Source organism: Triturus cristatus, chromosome 5_1 (genome assembly GCF_964204655.1).
Source record: "Triturus cristatus chromosome 5_1, aTriCri1.1, whole genome shotgun sequence".
In the NCBI taxonomy this organism is placed as follows: domain Eukaryota; kingdom Metazoa; phylum Chordata; class Amphibia; order Caudata; family Salamandridae; genus Triturus; species Triturus cristatus.
In genome coordinates, this window is record NC_140587.1 from 375,163,341 (window position 1) to 375,177,901 (window position 14,561).

Consider the following 14,561-nt stretch of genomic DNA (forward strand, 5'->3'; position numbering starts at 1 on the left):
AATAGATTCTGTCCGAGAGTCCTTCGTTTATGGATAACATAGTTCTTTAAACATAGGATGTTAGATATGATTTGGGATTAGGTTGACTTGACCCCTCAGACTTCTTGTCTCCACATGTAGAGCTAAATGTCAAGTCCCCTTCACCCCCTAGTTACACGTCAATTACACGTCATGCTGCTGCGCGCGCATCTATGCCAAGTATTATCTTATAGATCCACCTATAGGTGACATCACCACCAATTATGTTCCTTTTTACTCTTTATTACACCCATTTCTGGTTACGCAGAACAACTCGTCATTTTCCTTATCAATTGTTACGCCTACTGCATTTACTTCATTGTCATGTATGTACTATAAAAGTCATTTCTTGTCAATAAAGTGTGTGCTTCACTTCCTGAACCTTCGTGGTGACGGAACATTGGGAGCAACCGATTATAATCGATTATTGGAATAAAGCCCATTCCGAACCTCTAATACCACGGATTCTGCCTCTCATTTTACTGAGCTATTTTATTATGTTCCTGTATCAAATTCAGTCCCGGTAAAGGAGAAATATTTACCACATGATGGCGCCCGAACAGGGACACTTTCTCATCTCACGCGCCGGCGGTGCGTTGCAGGCCCGGTCTCCTGCCACAGCTGGACGGACAATAACGCGTACCAGCAGGATTTCCTGTATCTCCCTCCGGTCAAGCGGAGGCGACTGAGACTGCGATCAACACCCAGACGAGGCGGTGAGAAGTGCGAAGTATCCCGACCAGAGCCTAGCTGAGAGAGCAAGATCCGAGGTACACAGAGACCCACCAGTCCGAAGTCAAGCCCAGTGTCCGACGAGTCGAGTCCAGTCCAGTCCGGGTCAAGTTCAAGTTACTGAGGCCTTCCGTTTCCGAAGCTACCCGGTGAGTACCATTGCTGGGGAGGCATTTCTGACGTGCACATAGGTTGTGCCGGTCAAGACGGGTTTGGGTACACAAATCCGGTCTGCACTGTTTTAGCAGTGTATCTGTACTGTTTAGCAGTATATCAAGTATTCCGAAATATTCCGAAGTGTCTAGTCATTGTCTAGTTATTGTCGAGAATTAAGCTTGGTGATTAGTTATGCAGACGATCATCATTGTTGTTTCAGTTAAAGGTTCAATGTTTAATGTTTAATGTGTTCAAATACGTTCTGTATATTGTGGTATGAATGACTGTTCATTATCGTGTTTATTGTATTAAGTCTGTTCAAAATCAAGTATCAGGTCAGTTGGTCAAAATCAAGTATAAAGTCAGTTCTCAATATGCCGCTCTTTTCGAAATTAAGACAGATCACTACTAGAAAAGGGGTTCTCGAAGAAGCCGTTCCTATTCCTCCTAGGGACACTCCAGGGCACTTTATGTATCATAAACATGGCTTAGACGCTATATTATTTCTTGATTTATGGGTAGACTACACCAAGGGATTACCAGAAAGTCAGAGGTGGCCCACAGCGGGAACCTGGGATGCAGAGTGCATCATGAAAGTAGAAGAAGAGTTATGGAAAAGGAAAGTCAGACAGTCACAGAAAGATGCCGTTGAGTTATGGCGTAAAGAATCTCATAGACGCACAGAAAAAGCACGTGGACAGGAAGAAAAGAATAAAGAAAGTTCAAATAAAGTTCGAGAGAATGTATTAATTGAGGAAGGTATCCGAGTGAAATCAGAACAAGTAGACAGACAAAGAAATGCCCTTATGAATGGTATGTATCCCCTTCTGGCCGAAGGATTACCTAAGGCTACCCCAGAAATACCGAAAGACTTGCCACCCCCATTGTTCCCAATAAAGGTACATCCTAAGGGGCATCCTAGAACCGCAGAAGATGTTTTTCTTTCCTCATATTTAGATGACGCAGCTCCCGAGTATGCTAATTCCGCCCCACATAGACCGCATACCAGGGAGGTCCAACGCCAAGATCCGGCACCCGTATCCCTACAGCAACAAATCGAGTCACAAGTTCTGGCAAGCACATCTGTTTCCACATCCGCTCCTACAGCTACTTCTATGGCTGTGTCCACACCTGTAGTTGCTGTGTCACGTTCGACGAATCCTTTCACACTCGACACCCCAGATGGGGCCGCGGGAGGTGCTACCAATATCTTTTCTACGCCACCCAGAATAAATAAACTCACTTTTCAAGAGTCAGCACATTCACGTACACCCAAACTCCTTAGTGCCCGTGCGCTTAAGGAACTTCTTATAGATTGTAGATATGACCCGGTGCCTGGAAAGGAGGACGAAATGACCCTAGCATCATTGCGTATCAGACGAGCCGCAGTGTATTTAGCGAAGTTACCAGGAATGACTGCGCATCTAGATAATATATATCATTTTGTCCAAACAGGGCGAGACCCAGAATGTATTTACAGAGCTATGGGATACCAGAAAGTAGAGATACAGGGGGAACTGTTACGTTTCCTCATAAACTGTGTGATCAGAAATCAAGACCGACCAGGGGTAGACCCGGAAGCAATGAAAATTCTTACAAGATGGAGCCAGAATATATCAGAAGGGAGACATGATAAACAAAATTGTATAATAGCCATGTGCCGAAAGATCCGTAAAGAAATAGAACGCCTACACGAAGAACGATTAGAGGTAGACGAGTTCGAACAAAGCGAGGAAGAAGGGTCAGGACTGCCCACAGGACAGTCGGACACCATAGCCTATGTAGGTACAGGAAGATCTTGTAATAGGAATCAGACTAGATATCATACTGACTCAATACATCCGATATGTCCAGATAATAACCGGAATTTTCAAATACCTATAATTAATATAAGGTCTAACGAGCATTCGTTCCAAACCGCCGACAAAATACTCCGAGAACGAAGGGGTTATCATTTTCTCGATTCTATGGACGAACAAGATTTAGCCAGGGCAGCTGTCCATTGGGTGGACAGTCCCGGAAAATATAGTGATGATACAGTAGTACGCACATTTTTGAATCTTACCCCAGATGAACAAAGGTTAGCTGGGATTTATATGATTCAACAACTCATTATACTATATCGGAGTCAGCATTCGGACCCTGGTCCCTTACCTGACATACTGACTGAATTGCTTATGAATAAATGGAGAGGTCCAGGTACTAAATTAATTAAAGAAATTCTAGAATCAAGAAAGCAGTATATTCTTTTTGTATGTTCAGAGCATGTTTCATTGCCCGTCAAGGAAAGAACCACGTATCACATGGATAGACAGAATCCTTTACGAGAGGTGCACCCAATAAGAGACGAGGACAATCAGTTTAAACGCGTATTTGTATATACGCCCATATCGAAAATAGAATTGTTACAAATGAAGAAAGTGGTACCCAGTCATGACAAAGACCCAGCGGGTTTTCACCGAGAAATTAAAGACATGTTACTCATGGGAGAGTATACCTATCCCGACATTATGACAATATTAAAGGTGTTGATGCCTGCTGGCATTTATGAAAAACTCAAGGAAAAAGAGTGGGAGGTAGGTGACCAAAAGATAGAATGGTCAGTGTTAGAAGCGGAAGAAAAGGCCCGAACTGCAGGAGCAGGACTTGGGGATAAAACTAAAGCACTACCAGGATTACTAGTACAGGTACTGCCACGTCTATTAACTACGAAAAAGGAAGATTGGGGAACGATTTCAGCCTGTAAGCAGAAGCAAGATGAAGACACTAGTGATTACTATGCCCGATTTGAAAAATGTTTTGGTATAAATAGTGGCATAAAAGCAAGTAGCGAATCATACCCGCATCTGTTTGTAACAAAGTTAGTGGAAAATGCCCTGCCACCAGTAAAGAATAGAGTATTAAAATTCGAAAGTACCTGGCAAGGTAACACTCCATCACAAATGTTACAAATGTTACAGTACCATCACAATAGAATTAGAGAAGAACAAGAACATGAACACAGACGCATGAAAGACACGAAAATGAGAATGTTAGTTTCCCAGACAGTTCCAGCTGAAGGACATAAAAAGGGTATGACACATTCCGATTCAGTAGGACCTGTAAAAGGGACATGCAATTATTGCAAAAAGCCAGGTCATTACGTACACGATTGCCCAGTTTTAAAACATAATATCAGCATAGGTAAAACACAAGAAAGATCACGGCCACACAGACAAGATCAGAATGAACAAGGAGCTTTGCAGCATGCCCAGGCCATGCCAGCCGCACAACAGCCCATACAGTTTGTGCCAGCTGCACCACCGTTACCTGTTACTGCCACACAGACAACAACACGACAAATGTATCAGACCGCACAGTATGAATATCCCGAGTATCAGCGTTACGCATGAACTAGCCTAGAGAGGGAAGTTGACTTACCCCTTATTGAAATCCCAGTAGACCAAGAAGGACCTTATGTACATAGTGAATTATTAGGCCAAGATAGAAAATTTCTACTCGATACAGGGGCAAGTCGAACGACCATAAAACGTAGTGAAGTTCCAGGGGCACCCCTCTCAGGCTCACAGAATATTTCCCTTGGTTTTTCAGGAAAACCTATTGTTAATGAAGTGTCACAACCGCTGCCACTTACGATAGGACCTCTGACCCGAACTACAGATTTATTGCTTACTAAATCATGTCCAGAAAATCTATTAGGAATAAAAACGTTAAAAGCTCTAGGAGCCATAATATGTTGTTCTCCGGAAGGAGTAAGATTGTTTTTGCGTGATTTTAAAGGTCACTATGTATCTAGAGACATGGATCTCCGATTACAGACTTTACCCACACGTCTATGGGCACAAGGCCCTACTGATGTTGGTTGCATGAATATTACACCATATCGAGTCACATTAAAGGCAGGAGTGGTGCTACCACGAATGCGACAATACAAGTTACCCCCAGATGCTGTAGTGGCTTTACTACAAATCATTGACGAGCTCATTGCCCAAGGAGTAGTTGTGGAAACAGACTCCAATATATGTAATTCACCGATAATACCGATTCTTAAACGAACAGACCCTAAGGCCCCGCCAGTATATCGATTGGTTATTGATCTGCGCGAGTTAAACAAATGCATTGTGCCACAATTTCCTGTGGTTCCCGATATCTCGTCATTACTGACAGCTATTGATTCCGAAGCAACATTCTTTACTGTAATTGATCTCAAGAATGCCTTTTTCAGCGTCCCAATAGATCCGGAAAGCCAATATTTATTCGGATTTAGTTTAAATGGGCGTAGCTTTAAATTCTCACGCGCACCTCAAGGATTTACAGAAAGCCCCAGCATCTATAGCCAAGCACTGAAACAAGAACTTGACAGTATCCACATGCCAGTTAACACTGCGCTGCTTCAATACGTCGATGATCTGCTGATCACCGCAAGAAGCGAACCAGAATGTGAAAAAGCATCACTGACAGTTTTACAATTTCTAGCCGAAAAGGGGCACAAGGTGTCCCCTTCTAAGCTGCAATTCTGTGTCCAGCGAGTTGTTTATCTTGGACACTCGCTGTCCAAGGAGGGAAGGCAGCTTACACCAGACCGCATTCAGTTAATAGCTAACATGCCAATACCCAAGACACAAAAGGAGGTGCGGGCTTTCATAGGCCTCACTTCATACTGTAGACAGTGGATCCCTCAGTATGCATTTCTAGCAAAACCACTCATTCAGTTAACCACACAGGAGGCAGCCACATCGACTGTTCTCCCTTGGACTCAAGAACATACACAAGCTTTTGAAAGCCTAAAGAAAACTTTATGTCAAGCACCTGTTTTAGCAACACCATGTTACAGAAAACAGTTTACACTCTTTGTTACAGAACGCGAAGGTACTGCCTTGTCAGTACTCACACAGGAACAAGCAGGATCACACAAACCATGTGCTTATTTTTCTAGTACATTAGATCCCGTAGCTCAGGCTTTGCCTGCATGCCTGAAATCAGTGGCAGCGACAGCTTTAGCAATCAGACAAAGCGATGCCATAGTGTTAGGACACCCATTGACAGTTCAAGTACCACACGCAGTAGAGGTTCTTGTAAATAGAACACAAACACAACACTTGACTATAGCGAGACTTACAGGGTACGAACTTACATTGTTTCAGCCACATATAGAAATAAGACGCTGTAACACATTGAATCCTGCCACACTTTTGCCAGTAACCGGAACAGACCCACTAGCCCATGACTGTATTGAAGTTATTACTGTAACGACAAAACCCAGACAAGACTTGACCGATGTTCCATTGTCCGATCCAGACCTGACGTTGTATGTAGATGGTTCATGTATGAGAACAAGTACAGGAGAATTAGTGGCCGCTTATGCAGTCACAACAGATACTGAAGTCATTGAAACTAATCGTATAAATACTTTGTCAGCTCAAGCCGCAGAGCTCATCGCTCTGACACAAGCTTGTATTCAAGCCACGAATAAAAAAGTCAACATATACACTGATTCACGTTATGCATTCGGAGTTGTACATGACTTCGGCGTGCTGTGGCGAGAGAGAGGTTATTTAACTTCCCACGGTGCCCACATTCAGCACGGACCCCTCATCCATGCCTTATTAGATGCAATACATCTACCTACTGCAATATCAATTATGAAATGTAAAGCTCATACGAAAGTTACTGATATCATTTCCCAAGGCAATGATCTAGCCGACAGAACGGCTAAACAGACGGCTCAAACCCAAACCCCCGACATGACAAAGACAATAGTCCCGATGCCGACACATTGTATGACAGTTAAAGATCCTACTCTTGACGTAATTGACATACAGACACATGCTACACCAGACGAAATAAAGAAATGGACTGAATTAGGAGGGATCCAAACGGACCAAGGATGGATGATGAAAGAAAAGTCTGTATGGTTCCTTCCTGATTCAATGGTCCAAGTTATAATTAACACTATACATAGTCCGGCACATCTAGGAGAAAAAGCTATGCTAGACAGCATTCAACACATTTGGTTTAATAAACATTTACGAGCAGCAGCCAAACAAAAGGTCCGTACCTGTATGATCTGTTGTCAGTTCAACCCAGGAAAAAGTGTTCCCGTAGAACAGGGTGGATTTCATCCTCCTGATCACCCTTTTGAAGTCCTCCAGATGGATTATATCCAGATGGAACGATGTCGAGGATTCAAATATGTTCTCGTAGTTGTCTGCGCTCTGTCCCGTTGGACAGAGGCGTACCCGGTTTCAGATTACACTGCCCCGACTACTGCCAAACAGTTAGTTCGAGAATTCTTCCCACGGTACGGTTTACCACGTGTTGTCTACTCAGATAACGGCCAGCCGTTCTCATCCGAACTAATGAAACACGTTTCACTTCTGTTAGGATATCAGTGGAAATTCCACTGTGTCCGACACCCCGAAGCAGCAGGTCTCGTAGAAAGACATAATCAGATACTGAAAATCAGACTGTCCAAAATATGCAGAGAGAAAGGGGTCGACTGGATAGTAGCATTACCAGTCGCACTTTTTTACATGAGAATGGTAGCACACTCTAGAACAGGGCTATCCCCGTATGAGGTGATCTTCGGTAGACCACCAAATATGTGGGGGACGCCTATACCACGCAAAATAACTGATATTGACTGTAATATGCTGACAGATTACTTGGCTTCCTTGATGTCTGCACTACAATCTTGTCGTTCACAGGTTGCTGCAGCATTTCCCGACAATACTGAGGTGAAACCCCATGACATAGTTCCGGGTGATATTGTGTTTGTGAAAAATTTCGACCGAAAGACTCAGCTGGAGCCCAGGTGGAAGACACCCAAGTTGGTTCTGCTGACCACAAGAACAGCCGTGAAGATCGAGGGCCGCAAGGGCTGGATTCATTCAAGCCATATCAAAAAATTTCATGGACAATCCTCGGATATAGACATTGTGCCCTGCACTCCCTCACAGACTGATTCAAAACTTCCTTTGGTGGAAAAAACTGAAAGCGAACTTTACAAAGTTAAGTTAAGGCCTAGGACGTCAGACGGTTTGATTGTTTAAGTCCTCTCCTAGGTGAAGCGGTTGAATCTGTCTCTGACATGTATCCTCTAGACCTGAATCATGAACAGTCGCGAAAAATGATGAAACGACAGGCGTATTGTAAATCACTGCGTAGCCATTGTATAGGGACATTATTAATTTTGTTTTCCTTAAGTCTTTTAATAATTATTACCAGTATGTTGTTGCACATATATTACCCTATTGCCAGAAATGTTCACAATGTTATTGCAGAACATTCTTTTAGTGACTTACCCCCGCATGAATTGTCCTATAGACTTGCGCTGCGCAATAACACTTTCATTAGTATGTTACATCATTCCCATCAGACTAGTAATGCAACAAATTGTTGGGTGTGTGGCCGACTCCCTCCCTATCAGAATTATGAAGGAGTCTTGCCTTTCTTTCCACATCCATTTACACGTAATGGCTCCTGTGGAGCATGGTTTAGTTTAATCAATTCCATAAACTCAGACACAGCAGTTTACCAAGATCAGTGGGTATGGGGAAACCTGAACCTAGTCTTACTCAAGGTCTGCTATCCTGACAAGGAGGGTCGCCCCAAAAGAACAGGAACTGATCTAGAAAATGAAGTGTATGGATTAGGTAATTTTACACCTAATCTCATGATTCTAAATGTCGTATCCGAAGTTGAGCTAGTCTTACCCACCATGTCAGTATTCCCAGCAAAAGGTGAATTGTGTGTAAGAAAGGTTGGTTCCATACATATGGGCCATAGTCAATGCACTACTACAGTAGAATTCAGTGATCAAGGCAAATCTTCATTCAGAGCTTATCGCCATTCCTACTTTATATGTGGTCAGACTGCATATATGCGTCTACCTCTAGATTGGGATGGTACCTGCTACATAGCATTCCTTTTGCCACCTGTTTTCCTAGCTCCTCCTGATTATTATAGAAATATTCATTTAGTACACAATAGAGAGCGGAGAGATCTCCCAATTGTCGATTATACTGAGACGGCATGGGACAAGTATGTAGATTTCAATAAAGGCATCTTTCCCTATATAGGTACAGTTACCAATAGTAAGCTGATACGTAGATTAACTAGAACCCTTGAAGCAGTAGTGAATGAGACTATTTCCGCCTTAGGCAATTTAACAGAAGAGCAGTCTGCTATGCGGATTGTTGTGCTTCAAAATCGTCTTGTCCTTGACGTCATCCTGGCTGATAGAGGCGGAGCTTGTAGGGTCATCGGATCAAGCTGCTGCGTATTCATACCAGAAAATTCGCCATCTGTATATAAAGCTATAACTCGCCTTCACAAGATTGTAAGCCAGATACACCAGAACCCAGGCACTTGGACTTGGTCCAGTTGGTTTTGGAATGTGATATCAGCCTGGGGATGGAGAGTTCTATCCTTCCTAGGTATTGGCCTTCTCCTACTATTCAGTTGCTGTCTATGTCTACAATGTGGACCAGCGATCTGTGGTCTGTGTGCCACATCGTGTATTCCACCACCAAGATTTCATTCGTCACGGAAGAAGAAAGAAGAACAAATGATGCTATATGAACAGATCAATGGATTAATGAAGATTGATATCTCTTAACGGGCAAGTAGGGGACAAGGAGGGAATGTGGAAATATGGATTTTTCTGGTCAGTTATGTCCCCTATCTTGGACCCCAACGGTTCTATGTGCATGTCACAAGTACATGTATGTTCCCTCCAGTTCCAGTTATAAAGACGCAAACACATGTGCGTCCACCGTCAACATGTCCTCTGGCAGATCCGCCATGAATAGGCCGGATATTCCATTCCTAAGTATGAAAAGCCACCGGCTTTATATGGTTCACTTATGCCATTTTACAGTCCAGGCAAGTAGGCCCTGATTCTGTCATCAAACTCTTCTTGCCTTCTGCCTCTGAAAGCTCCAGTCTGAGCCTGCATCTGTGACCATGAACTTTGTCTCATTCTCTGCGCGGCTCACGAAGCCTGACATCAGCCTATTCTCTGCCAAGAACTGTATTTCACCTTCGAGTTATCTGCTTCCCCCTCAGCCGATGCATTCCTGCCTAGTAGCTTAAGTAAACATTCTTCCAGTTACCGAGCAAAAGGCCGGCTTCTCTGTCCTCATGCAAGTAATTCATAGCCTTGTTACCATGGAATATTCCTACCCCCTCGCATTTAGTGTAGACACTTAGACGCTTGTACATGCACGCACAGTCAGTATAGAATAGATTCTGTCCGAGAGTCCTTCGTTTATGGATAACATAGTTCTTTAAACATAGGATGTTAGATATGATTTGGGATTAGGTTGACTTGACCCCTCAGACTTCTTGTCTCCACATGTAGAGCTAAATGTCAAGTCCCCTTCACCCCCTAGTTACACGTCAATTACACGTCATGCTGCTGCGCGCGCATCTATGCCAAGTATTATCTTATAGATCCACCTATAGGTGACATCACCACCAATTATGTTCCTTTTTACTCTTTATTACACCCATTTCTGGTTACGCAGAACAACTCGTCATTTTCCTTATCAATTGTTACGCCTACTGCATTTACTTCATTGTCATGTATGTACTATAAAAGTCATTTCTTGTCAATAAAGTGTGTGCTTCACTTCCTGAACCTTCGTGGTGACGGAACATTGGGAGCAACCGATTATAATCGATTATTGGAATAAAGCCCATTCCGAACCTCTAATACCACGGATTCTGCCTCTCATTTTACTGAGCTATTTTATTATGTTCCTGTATCAAATTCAGTCCCGGTAAAGGAGAAATATTTACCACACCCACTCACTGGAGCTCTTCTTGACTCCTCCAGTCTGTTTGGGCAGGGAGGAAGGCACCAACAATGTGCCTCGGTAGGCCGCACTCACGGGGCCTCTCCAGATCTGCCCGGTCTCTCCTGCGGCCACTGGAGCCCGCGTGGCTCCCGCTCCGTGACTCCCCCCACGATCAGGCATCTGCAATGCCTGACTTCCGCCGCGGCGTTCAGTAACCCACCACAAGGCTTCCTCGGGGCTAAGCTCCACCCTTGGTCAGGAGGTCCGCCTGACTTCCGGGTTTCTCTCTGTCGGTCCGGGTTGCTGCTGGCAGTGGCTTCGCTCCATTTCAGGAAGCACCAAACATGCGGGGTAGGCTCCCGCTTGACCTGGGAACCAAAGTGCGGGGTAGGCTCCCGCCGTACTCACGAAGGCACCAGCCTGCGGGGTGAGCTCCTGCTCCACCGCAATGCGGGGTAGGCTCCCGCTTTACCCTTACAGGAAGACGGGGGCAATCCCCATTTCGGGATTCCCTCTGAATAAGTTGCAGCCCAGCGATGCAGGCTCACATGCCCCTTCTTGTCCTTGGAGCAGCAGAAGAGATGTAGCACTCACCAGGCGCTAGGAGCCTGAGTTTCCAGCAAGGCAAAGCTGGAACCAGGCAGGCCAGCTCACAGGGCCCTCTAGCAGAGGGGTAGTCCCTTGTGGCGATTCCTCCTGGGGTCCAGCAGTTCAAGCACCCAAAAACAGCACACCTTTCATGGGGTCACAGCCCCAGTATATATACTGTATTTCTCTTTGTCTGCCCTGGCACAGGGCTTGAGGGAACCAGTCTCAACTGGTTCTGGGGCATGTTGAAGCACTCCAGGCTTCCACACTCCTTTGTCAGGTTGGGCACTGTCATCAGACACACCGCAGGGGGGGGAGCCAGCATTCACCCAGGCAGGCACAGGCCTATTCAGTGTCAGGAACTACTCCTCCCACTACTCCAAATGCAGATCTACCCATTCAGCCTAGCGCTTACTCACCCTGCCCTCCCTTGAGCCACACACCTCACCAGCGCCTGTCACTTCAGAGCCAGACATTCAATACACACCAGGCAGACAGACACATAGCACACAGAAATGCCAACTTCTAAAAGTGGCATTTCTAAAATAGTGACAATAAATCTCCGCACACCATTATGCAGCATTTATTATTACTATTCCAAACATACCAAACTTGACCACTCTGCTCCTCTCATAACAGGAATTACCACTGAAACACTTATCAGGGAATCCCCAATGCATTCTTATGAAAGGGCAGCCTCACAACAGTGAGAAATCAAAATGTCTGTTTCTCACTACCAGGACATGTCACACACTTAAGGTACATGTCCTACCTTTTACCTACAATGCACCCTGCCCATAGGGCTATCTAGGGCCTCCCTTAGGGGTGACTGACATGCAGTAAAAGGGGGGTCACTGACATGGCACACACTTTAGGTGTCACGTCACAGCAGCAGTAACACTGCGCGCACAGGCCCTGCAATTGCAGAGGCCTGAGATAGGTTTGGAAGGCTATTTTGGTGGGTGGCGCAACCGGCGCTGCAAGCCCACCAGTAGCATTTAATTTACTGGCCCCTGGTATATGAGATACCATATTACTGGGGACTGACAGGTAAATTAAATATGCCAAACAGGTGTAGACCAATTTTACCACACTCACTTTACACTGGTCAGCAGTGCTAAAGTGCCCAGAGTCCTAAAACCACCAACACCAGGTCAGAAGAAATACTAGGAGGAAGGCAAAATGTTCAGGGATGACCTGCAAAAACAGCCAATTCAAACACAACCCCCTTCCACCCATGTGGTTCCCTCTGTCAAAACTCCCAGGACCAACTAAGCTACCCCACTGGTACTCCCAAGTTGTCCACGGCCAGGACCAGGCCCTAGGCCATATCTCTGGTCCTTTCCATATCACAGAGTTGGGGGCAGTAACCCCTGGTACATGGTATCCATGCTCCACTCTTCCTCTCATCAGTGCAGTTCTAAACTGCCACTGATCCTCCAACCTAGGGTCCACACCCTTAGGCTGACCAGAGGTCTCGGTTGAGGCGCTCTTCCCCTTACCTCTCCTTCTGGGGTACCGCACTCTCCTCCCAGTAGAAGCACCCCAGAACCAAAAACTGGAACAAGACCTCCTACACAATTCTTCCACCAGTTCAGGGCCTTGAACCTGCAACTGATCTATCAACCTAGGGTCTAAACACTCAGGTTGAACTGGGGTCAGAGGCAATAACTCTCCTCCTCTGCACCCCCTTCCAGAGTTCTGCACCGTCCCACCTGGAGTGGTACCCCTAGAAGACAAACCGGTCAGGACACTGCTTACAGATGTCCTTCCCTCCAGGTCAGGCAACCCCTGAACCTGGCTTCCCAACCCAGGGACTAAACCCTGCGGCTGAGCTCCTACCTGGCACACCAGAACTTCCTGGGGAGCACGCAAGCCCTCCCAAGGGTAACACATGACTCATGTGTTATTTGACAGTCAGCGTGGCACAGATCTCCTGACCCCTGTCCATCTGACAGTGCACGAAGATCATCCAGGACAGAAGTGGTGTCACCATGGTCATTCCTAGGTGGCTCAGCACTTCTGGTTGGCCCCTGACCCACTGGTCCTCCCACTGGGGAACACATCCCCCTCTCACCCCTCAATCTGGACTTCCACACCCTCCACTTAGGAGCAGCACTGCCAGACACCTGAACCGCTGGAGCTCTGCTTACAGACACTCCATGTCTCCTGCCACTAGGGGATCACCCTCAATGGATGGCATACCAGTACAGCCTAGGCTCCCTCCCTGGTGTTCCCTTAAGGAACCCTCCAGGCCCTGAGACTGAGTTTCGGGCACTGTGGGACGCATCCCATTCTCACCCCTTCACCGCAGAGACAGGGCATGAGTCCCTACACCCCTCCCACTACACCCCTGGGCTACTCTGAACCTCTCCCACCACTCTGGGCTGGAAGATACCTGAGCCACTCCTCTTAGGGTCACTCCCCAATGCCTCTTCAGGCCCTCTGGCACTCACCCAGAGGTCTGCCTCCTGTGCAGGCTCCCTGGGATCAGAGAACTCACGCTCCAACAGGTGTTGGCGTAACCCCGGAAAACAATTACTGAACATGTGCTCTCTGATAACCAGATTGAACAGCCCTTCCAAATCATTTGCCGTGCTACCCATCACCCAATACTCCAGTGCATCACAACATTCCTCCACAAACTCACCCCAAGACTAGTGAGACAGTTTTCTACTGTCCCTGATCCTCAACCTGTATGCCTCTTCTTGGGAACCAGGCACCATACGCTGGTATCTGGGAGTGGGACTTCCTGCACTGGACTCTCTTTTGCTGCCACCACTGGATCCCACCCTTATTGGTGAATCCAGACAACTAAAACTAAACTCAGAGGATGTACACCTGGCAAAGGCCCTCTCTGCGTCCTCCATCCTCTCCTGCGCCAAGACCCTCTCAGTCTCTAGCTTTTTCTCTTTCACACCCAGCTGCGCTATCTCCTCGGCATGCTCTAACCTAAGCTTCTCCAAAGCCAGCTGATGTTCCCTTTCTTCAGTCCTATCCACCAACTCCTCTGGGGACAGGGAAAGGGATGGGGCACTGCCCCCGGCAGTGGACCCAGCAAGGGACTGACTCTCCTTGGGGTCCTCACTATCTACTGGTGTCCCTGCCCTGTCATTTTTTCCCTTCTCTTCAGACTCTCCAGGCCCTCCTACAAAACCACCACTTAGGTATGCGGAGGGGTAATCTGTAAGGTCCCCCAAGGGCTCTAAGACTACTCCCCTGTGGATTGCTTCAAAGAGGAACAGTTTTCTGTGGAAGTTATCT